Below are 13,906 nucleotides of genomic sequence, written 5' to 3' on the forward strand. Positions count from 1 at the left end.
TTGTGACTTTCCTGTGTGCAAGTAAGGGAAGAAAGGGTTAACATTTCTCCTGTTCCTGGTCCTCGTCTAAGGGTTTTTATATATGTTGTCCCATCGATCCTCACAACATGTCTATGAGGTAGGTCTACTGACCCATTTTGCAGAAAACAAAACTAAGTCTCTAAGTCTAAGTGGTTAAGACTCATATTGCTAGTGAGTTGTTGTTTTCATCCAGACCCAAAGGCTCCAGCATCAGACATGCTATTCTCACTGAGAGGACCTGTGGCGAATCTTGCCATCCTATTCATCATGTCCCTGACCCTCAGCCCAGAGCTGGAAACATCAGGAATGTAAGTGCTTGTGGAGCAGAGGGTGAGATGAGGGACACATGCTGCTTAGGATGAGCATGGAGACGCTGTATTGTGATTCAGAGGTGAACCCCCAGCACTTCCGTCTGAGAAGTGCTAGCTTAGAAGAATCTAGAATAATCTAGATTACGTACATGAGGTGGAGCCAGGGGGTGTGGGATTGAGAACAGCAGGGCTGGCAGTGGGACTCAAGGTTATGCTTCTCTTCCACTGTACGCTGCCTGCCAGGGGCAAAGGCTCCCTCCAAGGGGTCCTCAGATCCAATGTTGACTAACCTCAGCCTGTTCCCGGATAGGACTCCCTAACTGAGCCTTCCTGAGACCTCTGAGGCCTCTCCTTATCTCATGTTCCCAGGAAACACGGGCTCTGTCCAGACACCCACTCTAGACAGAGGACCTTCCAAGAAGAGAGCTGCACCAGCGACCCTGTCCCTGGCCTTCCTGGGCCCACGTTTTCCTGCTCGTGTTGTACTGGGTCCCAAGGCCCCTCCTGGGTTTGAAGAGAGTAGTTCCCAGGTATGAGAAGAGAGGGGCCCTAGATTAGCTGCTCCTACTGCCATAGCGAAGTACCATAGTCTGGGGCCTTAAACCCCAGCATTCATTCCTCACCATTCTGGAGGCTGGAAATCCAAGCTCAAGGTGCTGGTAGGGTTGGTTTTATTTCAGGCCTCTCTCCTTGGCGGTAGGTGGCATCTTCTCGCTGTGCCCTCACCTGGCCTTTTCTCTGGCCCTGGTGTCTCTTCTTCTTCTTTTAAGGACATAGACCCTTGGGATTAGGCTCCACCCTGATGACCCCATTTACCCTTAATCATCTCTGTAAAGGCCTTGTCCCCAAACACAGTCACATTCTGAGGTATTGGGGACAGGACTTTAAGTACAAATTCTGGAGGGCACTCGGCCCATAACAGGCCCCACACTTTCCCAGGAAGGGCCTCACAGCAGCTTTCTCTTAGGTGCTGAGCTCCATGTTCTATCCTGGAGGAGCTGGTCAGTAAGAGATGATGAGGTGAGACATGAGGTATGTGAGGGATGTGGAGAAGAGAGGAAGTGCATGGGGATGTGAATCCATCTTCTCTGGGGTGAAGCCCAGAGCTTTCCTCTGAGGAAGCCCCAGTAGCTGACACCACTCTGGAGTGTGTGCAGTTGTGCAGCCAACACACCAACCTGCCCTTCCGCTCACAGCATAACTCAGGCCCGCGCCGTTTTGTTGTTTCTGAGCTAGAAGGCTCATTTTGACCCCAAGTACACTCCGCCAGCTGGAATTCAAATGACCATGGAAAAATGTTTCAAAGACACATTTTTAAAACCTACCGTCTGCAAGCCCCTGAGAGGAGCTGGGAAGGCGTGGAAATCCCGCCATCCATTGTGTTCTCAGACTTGCTGAATGGGGCAGAGGGTGTAAGTCACTTTTGAAAAGAATTTGAAGTCTTTGAGTATACCCCCTGGCTAGCTGAAGTCTTGACCTTCTGAGCACTATGACCAAGACAATCACCTGAGCACTGGCCATTGGGGCTCATTTGCTTGGAGTATACTCCTCTATAGGGAAGGGTCGTGGGTTTAAGTCAGGGCACAGGTACCCAGGTTGCAGTTTGATCCCAGATGAGACTCTCTCTCTCTCTCTCTCTCTCTCTCTCTCTCTCTCTCTACCCCTCTACCTTTCTCCCTCTCTCCCTCTCCCTTCCTTCCTTTCTAAAATCAATAAAATCATGTCCTCAGTGAGAACTAAACACACACACACACACACACACACACACACACACACACACAACGACAAGCACCTGAAGTCATTCCCAGGTGGCGACTGAACAGAAACTGAAGCAGCAGACAGCCAGGAGGTGAGCCCTGCCTGGCCTGCCCCCCAGCACTGCAGGTCCCAGAGCACCCCCTTCAGGAGCATTTTTGTCCACTGACAGAGGTACGTGCCCTCACTTACCTCATGTTGGTTCTGCCTTTAACACAATTGTAGGATTTAATCAGATAAGCATAGAAAAGGAGGGACATGTCATCAGACCTGTCAAACTTCACAAGAAAGTGGGGCACAGTGTCAGGCCCTGGAGAGCTCTCCACTCCCACCCAAGGTTTCTCGGGTTTCTTAGAAAGCTGCCATGCTTTCTGTTTAACGGCTTCCTTTGCCGAGGTGGCCAACTGCTCTAATCCCAGCTGGTTCTAATCCTAACACGGGCCATTGCTCGCTGTGCAGAATCAGACCTCAATGCGACAGTCATCGGTCCTCTCTCCCCAGTCACTGGGAAACAGAGGCTCTGGTCCAGTCAAGCTCTTCAACTCAGAACGGAGTGTTCGGGCCACTCTCTGAGGCCAAGGCCTTTCAGGATTTGCCAGAGGAATTGGATTGTGATGCCTTTCCCAGTATCTGTGTACCTCCATCAATTTAGAAAGGGATAGAAGGGGTTCCTGGAAGAAAAAGACCTGGGAAATGAGCTTTTATCCCCTTCACTGAGGCTCAGAGCTATGAACCCGTAGCTGGTGGATGGAGATGCCCACACAGGATCAGGCTGCAAAGGGTCAGGGACTTGTGCAAGGGAAATCATCTTAAAAACAAGGGCACGGTCATCTGAGGGCAGTGTCCTCACATCAGCTTATACTGAATTTCATCGCAACACACACATTGTCAGTATGTCTGAGCCCAGAGGGAAAATGTATGTCTTTTGGTTACAATATAAAGTAACAACACTCAGAGTTCAGGCCTTTGAGACTTGTCTTAATGATGGATCCAGAGTGGCCTGCCACTCCAGGGTCAGACAGCACTGAGGGTGGTGAGCCTGCACCACCAGGGCCACAGGGAAGCCGAGAGTCCTTGGGGAGAAGGTCAGTGTCGGTGCTGTAATTTTATGAGAGACAACAGTAATGTGCAGGAATTTGTATCACAACAACTGTTAGAGGAAGTTGGGTAGTGGAGGTAGGCAGGGAGAATTCCCTCTGAGCGCAGGTCTGAGTCACCAACAGCCCCCAACCCCAGACAAGCTGTGAGGGCAGCCTGGCCTGACACCAAAATCAAGGGTATGCTCCCACTCAAATCCCTGGGAATGTCTGTGGAGAGAAGTCCCAGGGCCACACTAGACCTCTCCCTGCGAAGAGGAATAGGAGGGGAGAGTGTGCCATTGTACAGAAATCTAGTGTTTATGATAGGGACACAAATGTAAATGTGACTGCCTTTGTCCTCTCCAGCTGATAAGGTGTGAGACTTGCTGGTTTGGTTATGTGGATATTGTTTTTGCTGGGTCACTCCTTGCTCTTCTGTCCAGTGTGATATGGCCCTGGGCCTCGGAGATGGCAGTGTTGTGGTAATAAATATCAAGCCCATTGTATCGCATTCTAACCCAGTTCTTACGGGGAGGCCTGAAAGGCAGGCGGCTATATGAGATTTCCCCAAAGTGGGTGCGAGGGGTGGGCATTCCTGAAGGCAATGGTTGGAAGAAAGGGTTTATCGGAAAGGAAATGGGAACTTCCTCTCTGCTAAGGCCAACAGATAAGGGGCCTCTGCATCTCAGGGAGCGCACACTGCTTTCTGGACCTGGGAGGGTCGAGGACTCATTGTGGGCTCTTGTCTATGGAGCATGGAGACAGAGCCCACCACGTAGAGGAAAACAGAAGCTTAAACGCAAATGTCCTCTGAGCATTCAGAATCGGGAGCCAGACCACCCACCTTAACGCTCCCTTCATATTTATGTTTCTCAGTGATCCCTGACTGCAGCGCAGTCCTGTCGACATGGCATGGCCTTGCCTCGGCCTTGCTGCTGAGGAAGGCATCTGTCTTCACTGAAGCTTGAGTTGCTCAGGGGCATGGCATCCTCCCGAGGAGGGTGGGGGTTTAAGAGCAGTCACATCAGGAAGAAACCCCAAGGCAGAGGTGAACACTCTTCTGTGACTGCCTTGGAGAAGCTTTGTTAGACCTCAAAGAAGCCTCAATGTCCCTACAACCAAGACGAGAGCTAACAAGATAGGAAGGATTAAAGGCGCCTTTTGTGCGCCAGGGAAGCTGGGTACTGGGTTTGCTGTTCAAGTTGACAACAGTACATGTCAACGTGGCCATTCTAGGAAGCTGAGGGCTGACATTAGCTCCAGGAGCTCCAGTTCACTGATCTAACAATATGAGAAATACACCCAGTGTGTTTCCTAGACAGTCTCATATTTGATTTCTTGAGTAGAGTTCTTTTGGGACCCCTTTTGGGCTTAGGAATTTGGGAAATAATGAAGTTAAATATTTCAGCAGAATTTCTGAGAGACACCGAGAAAAGTGGAATAGAGTTAAGGAGCTGGAATTTTACTTGGAAATATCACTGCCCTTAGGGGGTTTGTCACGGGGGAGCATAGCACATAGAGCGAGCCGGATGCCGAGTGCAAGTCAATCAGCCACACAGCGTGTACTCCTGTTTGTCTGGCTTACTTTACTCGGTATAAAAATCGTGAGGTTCGCACATGTTGCATGTATCAGTAGTTTATTTTTTATTGAACCATAATCTAGCCCATGTAGATACCAGATATTGTTTATCACTAATCTGTTTATTGTATCTACTTTGGGGCTACTACAAATAGAGTTTCTATAAACATTTAAGTACAAATGTTTGTATGAAAGTATGCTTTCACTTATCTTAGGTAAATACATAGGAGTGGAATTACTATATATATACATTTAACGTTTTAATTCCTGCCAGCACTTGGTAAGTTCAGTCTTTGTCATTTCGGATGCTGAGCATCTCCTCGTGTGCTTACTTGCTATCCCCATACCTTTTGTGGTGAAATGTCTGTTCAAATCTTTTGTCCATTGAGTTGTTAGGGTTTTTTCTTATTATTCAGTTTTAAGAGTTCTTTATATATTCTACATAGAATTTCATTTTTAGATCTTTGATTTACAAATATGTTCTCCCAGACTGTGGTTTGTCTTTTCATTTCATTAACAATGCCTTCTTTAAGAGCAGAAGTTTTCACTTTGATGAAGTTTAGTTCACCCATTTTTTTTTATTTTAAAAATTTTGGCTGTAATCCAGTTCTTAAAGATATTCTCCTATTTTCTACTAAAAGATTTATAGTTTTAGATTTCATGTACAGGTCTATGATCCATTTTTATTTTGAGATTTTATATATGATAAAAGACATGAATCAAAGTTTGTTTTATTTTGTATATAAATATTCATTGTTCCAGAACCATTTGTGGAAATATTATCCTTTCTACACTGAAATACCTCTGTACCTTTCTTGAAAATAATCTCTCCGTGTGTGCTTGTCTATTTCTTAGCTCTTTATTCTGTCCCATTGATCTTTTTGTCTGTATTGATGCCAATCTCACATTGTTTTGATTACTATTGCTTTATAAGTCTTTAAATCCAGCTTTCAAAGTTGGGTGGGTTTTTTAAAAACTTGTTTTGGCTACTGTAGGTCTGCCATTTTAATTTTAGAATAAAATTATGATTTCCTCAAAAAAAGCCTACTGGAATTTTTGGGGGGATTCCATTGCTTGTAGATTAATTTGGGGAGAATTGACATCTAAATTAATATTAAGTTTTCTGATTTCATGAACAATATATATCTCTCAATTGTTTAATTTTCTCAACATTTTTTTCTTGTGTAGATAGAGGCTTTTCACATCTTTTGGCATATTTATCTCTATTTAATAATTTGGTGGTATTGTTTTTTAATTTTAATTACTGATTTTTTGCTAGTATATAAAAATTAAAATGATTTTTTGAATATTACCCTTTTGTCCTGCAATCTTGCTAAACTCGTATATTAGTTCTAATAGCGTTTATTTTGTAGATTGCATCATATTTTCTACGTAGACAATCATGTTGTCTGTAAATAAAGACAGTTGTGCTTATTTCTTTCTAATCTGAATAACTTTAATTTCTGTTTCTTACTCTATTTCATTGGCTAGAACTTTTATTACAGTGAAGAAAATGGTGTGGTGAGAAATGGCATACTTGTCAGTATTGCTCTTATCTTTCAAAGGAAAGTGGCACTTTGGAAACCAATGCAAAGATAGACTGACATCTTCATGAGAATTGGCTGAGAAAAGAAGTTGTAAGATACAAAAGTACCCCACAGCTAAAAGGGATTAAGGATGTGCCTTAACAAAAACAACGTCAAAAGGTCATCTGAGAAGCGAGGTATGTGACCAAAAAAAAGAAAAAATCCATGGGAGAGAGATCAGAACTGGAGAAAGGGGAGGTGGGGCAGGCTGTGCAATGACATGGCCCAGGGCAAAGAGGAGTTCAAGGTTGAAGCTAGACTCCTGTCTCTAAGTCTTCCCACTCCTTGATGCCACACCCACAAACCTGCCTAGTGCTGGATTCATTACGGCAGTGTCCAGATTACACGTATATTTGTGTGTTGCCAGTGTTATCGCCCAACCTCTTTATTTTTAGCTTGAATGTCCCATGTATCCACTTATCTATTCATTCAATGATCACATGTTAAAGCCCTATGAGTCAAGCCTTGCCTTTGTGGAACTCAGAGTCTGGTAAGGAAGACAGACAAGCACATTAAAATTATGAAACAGTGGAATTTTTTGTAGAAAGTTCTATGAAACTAAGAATAGCACCACAAACTCTCCTCAGGTAAGTCAAAGATTAGTCCTTTAACTATATTCTCTACTGGACGGTCAGTTCTTTAGGACTAGGGGAAGGGAAAGAGTGAGAGGGTCCTGGCTCCATTTAATTTGGAATTCTACATACTAGTAGCTAACTCGGGTCCTGGTGCATGGCCAATGGTAGAGATGGTTTTGAAATTAACTGACCTTGACTTTTCAATGTTCTTCATTCTCATTCATTCTGTATATTGCTACCAGGTTATTTCCTAAAGCATAGGGCAAATACCATGCAATTCTCCAATGGTGCCTTTCAATGGCACCCTCAGGATAAAGAGGTTATTCCTTAGCCTCATGTATCCCGTGTGTGTGTGTGTGTGTGTGTGTGTGTGCGCGCGCACACACACTCACACATGCGAGCGCACATGTGTGGTAGCAGCAGAAAACAACTGTGGTTTATAAAAGCAAAACTATTTTGTATTAGAGGCTATGGATCTGTTCCATGTATCTATGCCTCTGTTTCTAGTTTATTCATTAGTTTATTTTGTTCATTAGCTTCCACATGAAATCATATAATATTTGTCTTTCTCTGAATGACTAGTTTCACTGAGCATAATGCCTTCTAGGTCCTTCCATGCTGCCACAAAAGATAACATGTCATTCTTTTTGGTGGCTGAACAATATTCCCTTGTATATATGCACCACAGCACTTTTATCCACTTGCCTATTGATGGGCACTTGGGTTACTTCCATAGCTTGGTTATTGTAAATAACACTGCAATTAACATAGAGGTGCACATATTCTTTTGAATTGGTGTTTTGGGTTTCTTCAGATAAAGTCCTGGAAGTGAAATCACCAAGTCTTAAGGCAAGTCCATTAATAATCCTTTGAGGAAACTCTACACTGTTTTCCTCAGTGGCTGCACCAGTCTGCATTCCCACCAACAGTGCATGAGGGTTCCACATCCGCGCCAGCACTTCTTGTTTGCAGATTTATTGATGACAGCCATTCTGGCAGGTGTGGAAATAGGCAGAGGATCTGAATAGACACGTCTCCAAAGAGGACATACAGAAGGCCAATAGACATATGGAAACATGTTCACTAATTGTCAGCGAGATGCAAATTAAACCCAGGAGAGAATTGTGAATTGACCTGGGTCATCTCCTCCTTCATTGGTTAGCAGAGACGGGGTGGGTCAGGACAAATTGAATAACAGTCCCACCAGAGAGCTACCCAATGGAGAGAGACAGCCACCAATGCAAAGTAGAGCAGTTGTTACCGGAGGGAGAGATAGACGCCAGGCAGGCACAAACAGAAACAAACAAAAATCAAAATGACCAATAAAATCAAATGAAAAAGTAATCACTTTGACCACCAAAGCAATCAAAAATCTCCAAAAGTAGGTACAAGTGACTTTCATTGGACACTTCTCTCTTTCACATACTCTACGTTTTTGTCAAATTGGCCGCTTTCCAATACAGGATCTACTCAACTCACATATTTGCTCCTGTCATTTCTACTTTGCGGGTCTTTGCAAGGCCGGCACCTCCTGGCCACTCGCAGTCAGGCCATCCTCGCTCAGCTGGTGGGAAGCACCTCCATTCACTCTCCTGAGGAGCGCTGGAGAATTGCTGAGCTGTGTGTGCACCCTGCGGAGCAGTGAGTGTACGCTCTCTCCTCTCCACCCTGCTTTCTAACACAGGCTCCGATAAGCACTGATGCCCCGAGAGAGCTGAGCTGCCACCACCTCCCAGCACAGCAAATGGACTGATGTCAGTACCCACAATGCTCTCCTCGGAGGAGGTAGGCAGGGCTTCTCCCACTTCCTCCACCATGTACCTCTGAGAAGGGAAGGTAGACAGGGCCTCTCCCCACCCACAGAGCAAGCTCACTTGTGCCGCATTCAGATGTCACCTCATTTGAAAATGATCAGCCCCTAAAACTGTGACATAGCACTCATTTCTGTCATCTTACATTGGCCAACTACTTAATTTTTACATATAAATACAACATTTTAAAGTAATTCTGATCATTTATCTAAATGTTGGTGCCAAGAGCAACTAATAAGGCAGTGTGCACAGGAAAGCAGCCCAGGGAAGGGACTGAGCCATTGGACCAGAGTCGGGACTTGGCTTTCAAGTCCTGCTTTGGCGCTGGCTCACTGTGACCTGGAACCTCAGAGAGGCTCCATTTTCCAAGGCGGATGAGTTTCCCTCACACCACGGACTCTGTGGCAGGCAGATGGCCTGGAGCCAGCTCTATTCAAATGAAAAGCATGACCCTCTGCCCTACTAGCTTTGGTCCTGAATAACACCTAAGTCAGTCCTTCCCAAACTCTGCTGTTATCAGAAGGCCCCGGTAAACTCGTGGAAATTACAGGTACTTAGACTCCAGAAATGAAGATTTAGGAGGTCTGGAAAGAAGTCCAGAAATATATATTTTCCAAACACTACCAAGTGATTCTGATGGTCAGCCAGTTTGGGGAATCTCTCCCTCAGTTACTCTGAGTCAGTTTCTTTTTTTAAAAATATATTTTATTGATTTTTCACAGATAGGAAGGGAGAGGGATAGAGAGTTAGAAACATTGATGAGAGAGAAACATTGATCAGCTGCCTCCAGCACACCTCCCACTGGGGATGTGCCTGCAACCAAGGTACATGCCCTTGGCCAGGATCGAACCTGGGACCCTTCAGTCCGCAGGCCAATGCTCTATCCACTGAGCCAAACCGGTTAGGGCTGAGTCAGTTTCTTGATCTGTGAAATGGTGATGGGAACAGTGTCTCCCTCATGGGAGTGGTAAGAGCACTTAGGAGAGAATGGGTGCACATTTCTTGGCACACAATGGTGGCCAATCGGTGAGGGGGCCTGAACACCTGTCCTGGGAACAGAGTGATGAGCATGACAGTTGTGCTCCTGGTCCCATGAAGACCGTGTGCTAGAGCAGGAAGTTGGCCAGCACCCAACGAAGCCCACAGAAATCATTCTCATTCTACATGTTCGGTCTCTGGGTGGCAGAGCAGAGCAGTGACAGGACATAGCCTGGATCCAGAGAAGGGGTGGAGTTGGGGAGGCAGAGAGAAGACCTCCTTCTGAGGGGAAGCCAGGCTGATGCTGACCCGGGTGGAGAAGAGGATCGGGGCCCTGGAGGGGAGGCAGAGGCTGATGGGAGGAAGAATTCGCCTGGGAAGCGGGTATCCAGGCACTAGGAAAGCTGGGATGCCAGATGCAGCATCTTGAGGGTGCCATGGACCCAATCCACTGTCATTCCTCATGACACTGGGTCCTTTCCCAGGACGTATCTGCCATGAGCGTTTTTGCCACAAACATTTCACCACATAGCTAAGGTAATTTTGCCATAAAAAAATAAAATTACAAAAAATAAAAAGAGATATTAACAGGACATAAAATTTAAAAGATTTTATTTGTGTACATTTAAAATGTGTGAAGATTCATGGCAATGTTGCACAGAGAACTGTTTTCACTTTGTGGATTGCACCTAAGCACTAGTCTTTGTTTTATGGGGAAGGTGCGTTCAACTCTGTGCCCTCAGAGAGAGTCCTTGGTGTCTCACTCTCCCCTCCCACTGAAGTGTATTTAAAAATAAGAAACAAAAATAAATAAAAAACCAGCTTTTGGGTAACTCCTTGTCATCTGGAAGAAATGCTCTCTATTTTAAGACTACCACCACTGCATCAATGGAGAAATGAAACCAAACAAACAAAAATCAAAGTGTCAACCAGTTGTTTCATCTTTTTATGGCAAAATTAACTTATGGCCAATTAGTTATGGGGTAAATGTGTTTGCAGCAAAAATACTTGAAGCAAAGATGCTACAGCAAAGACGCTATGGCAAAAATACTGGACCCAATTCCCCACATGGGGTAGCTGAGCTCTGAGGAGGGGAGAAACCCCTTTGGGATCATGTTGTTCCCAGATGGAGCAATGGCTCAGGAAAATTTAGAAGTGAAAGACCCAGGTGAAGTGGTTGTAAAGGGTTAAGGGGGTCAAATATACGGTGATGCAATAAGATTTGACTTTGGGTGATGGGCACATAATGCAACACACAGATGACACAGCATTGAATTGTACACTTGAAACCTTTATAATTATATTAACCAATGCCCCCCAATAAATTGAATAAAGAAAGCCTCAGAACAAGCTTCCAACTCTACTGGGAGCTCTCTTTTTCCTGGAGAACCCATTGTGTACTTTGTTCTTAGTTACTAGGTATGAATGGCGGGGCGGGGGGGGGGCGGCACAAGCCTGGGACAGGGGATTTAAAGAATCAGTAGAGTTTGGAAGATTAAAGACATCCTGGAGGGGGAACATCAACTAAAAAAAGATAAAAATTAAGTGTTTTATTTTTTCTGTGTTAAAAAGCAGGATTGAGTTATAGGGCTGCTCTATTTAAAAAACAAAATGTCAGTGCCTGGGCTCATGGTTGCTGGATCAGAAACAGCTCAAGGCACCAAATTCTAGGCACTCAGGCAGCAAGATAAACTTGCAGGAGCTCGAGTTTCATTGAAGTGCAAAAAAGCTCAGAGATGAAGCTGGAATGAATGTGAGGGTCTGCAAAGGGCTGCATGCACCTATAGAGCCCGTGATGAGCAAAGACACCTTGCATTTTGCCGTTATCCCAGGACCTGAGGGATTTAAGGCAGACTTGAGCTCAATCCTCACTTAGCAGGCTGGTGTTGAGCACTTGTAGTTCCATGAGTTGTATGGGGCATGTAGAATTGAAGGACACATGTACTGTAATGACTAGAATGAAAGGCAGAGGATGAGGTAGTTTACATATCTGTGTTTATTCATCTGTGCCCATATGTCCCAAGTCACTTTCATCACTTAGGGATGACTTCTCATGGATGGCCAGAGTACTTGTTCTGTGTTATTGTGTGAGGCACAGTTCTAGGTGCCTTACCATGACCCCCATTTCAAAGATGAAGAGCTGCAGGCTAAGGTGGGGTTCAAGTTTAATCTTGCCCAAATACAAAGGCTCGATCAAGACCAGGATGTGATTCCACAGCCTCCCCACCGCCCTCCTGGGTCCTGCTCACTGCACTCCTGTGCAGATCAGAGGGCTCAGGCACCTGCAGCAGCCCTGTCTCAGCTGGCTATCTCCTGTCAATGGAAGGGGCATGGCAGCACCTCCAGCTGAGCTTAAGGTCCTGGAAAGAAGGGTCAAGGGCAGTCATTTCTTCACTCTGTCAAATAGCCAACCCCATGCTGTCCTAAATGATCCCAGGAGGAGAGCATCATTTATGATTTTCAAACAATTAGGCTTTAATAAAATACACTGGAAACTAAAAGAATCCAGGTCAGAGTCAAGTGTGTCTTTGAAGGCAGTTCTGGGTCTTGGAGGATCCTTAGTTCTCCCTGTCACCCTCGCCTCCTCATCAGCATAATTCTGAAGCACCACACTCCCTGCGATCAAGGGAAGGAGCAGCAGGCTGAGCAGGGAACCTGGGCAACCTCATGAGAGTCCAAGTCCCGGCAAGACACTCCACTGGACGGATTCCTCCTATTGGCGAAGTCTATAGGAAGACTTCTTTTTTCCCCAAAAAATGTTGAAGGCTATTCTAGGTGTTGGCTTCAAATAGAATTGACTCTAGTATGGAGAGAGCTCTAGACATAGCCAAGCCTACAGTTCACTGGATGAAGAATGAAGAAAGGTGCAGAGACTCATGGGAAGGCTGAGTGATATAACATGGATATCATTCTCAGAGCCACGGTGTGTGGCACATCATTTACTCACACAGTCTCTGTGCAACTTAAATAACCTCTTTTTGGCCTCAGTTTCCACATCCAGAAAATGGGATAATAAAGTACCTTTTTCTGCGGTTGTTGTGAAAAGCAAATAGATTAGCACATGTAAGTGCTCAGGACAGAGCCTGACACTATACACTATGGTGTAGCTGCTCATATCAGTTTACGCAACTCTACTCCCACGCACACTTTCTCACTACTGACCTCCAGAGAGAAATGGACTTCAGAAAAGATGCCAGCTATTAATTTCCCTGATCTCTTGCCCTCAAGCTTGTAGATCAGAACTCAAAAATGACTCAGGCACTCACCCTGAACTCAAAGCATTTCTGGCAGAACTTTTCCACTCCAAGGAGTCGCCAGCTAATTACCCTGACTGCTCCTCGCCCGCAGCCAGGATGTGATAACACCAGTTTCCTCAGAGGAGTGGGCCTGGAGGCCTGGAGTCAACACGGGGAAGCTGATGAAAAGTTGAATGGAGGTGACTCCAAGCAGGAGGGAACAAAGAGGAGGAAAAGGGGAGAAAATCAGGAAGTGGAAAAATGCTTACTAGTAAAAGACTTTAAATGGTGTCGTGTTCACTCTGAGGTAAACTGCATGTCCAGACCTGCCTCTGTCCTGCCTCCCACGCCTGGTCCTGTGGCCGTGGCCAAGCAGAGGCTGGGCATCAGGGTTCCCCTTTTCGGCGTGCCATTATCCCACCTGATGGGTCCCCAGATGCTGCTGGGTTAGTCTGACCCTGTGATGTTTGTGATTTCACTTCCATCAGAGCGCTTCCTGAAGCTGTGGCAGGTAGGGTCCCAGGCATGAGCGGGCAGACAGCTGCAGGATGCCCACCCCGTCAGCTCATCCTAACGGGAAAGAGAGAGGAGAAACCAACATCACTGACCAAAATGTCTGATAGGCAGCCCTCTACACGGGTGCCCACTGCCCGGCCCATGCGTCCTTCACATGGAAATTGAGCTTTTCTTGTCTCTGTGTCTTCGTTTGTTGCTGTTTTGCTGTTAAATATATGTCTGCTCCCACTGGCTCCACTGTCTGGAGGCTTCTGCTCAATAACTCTCTCTCTCTCCTCCCTCTCCTCTCTCTCTCTCTTTCTCTCTCCTCCCCCCCTTCTCTCTCTCTCTCTTTCTCTCTCCTCCCCCTCTCTCTTATCTGGCATGTGCTATTCCAATGTTGGTATCCCTCTGTGTGTCTCATTTTCAAAATTCAGAAGAAACAGGATTTAGCTGGGTTGCCATGGTGCCATATGGAGC

This window comes from Myotis daubentonii, chromosome 13 (assembly GCF_963259705.1).
Source record: "Myotis daubentonii chromosome 13, mMyoDau2.1, whole genome shotgun sequence".
Taxonomy (NCBI): Eukaryota; Metazoa; Chordata; class Mammalia; order Chiroptera; family Vespertilionidae; genus Myotis; species Myotis daubentonii.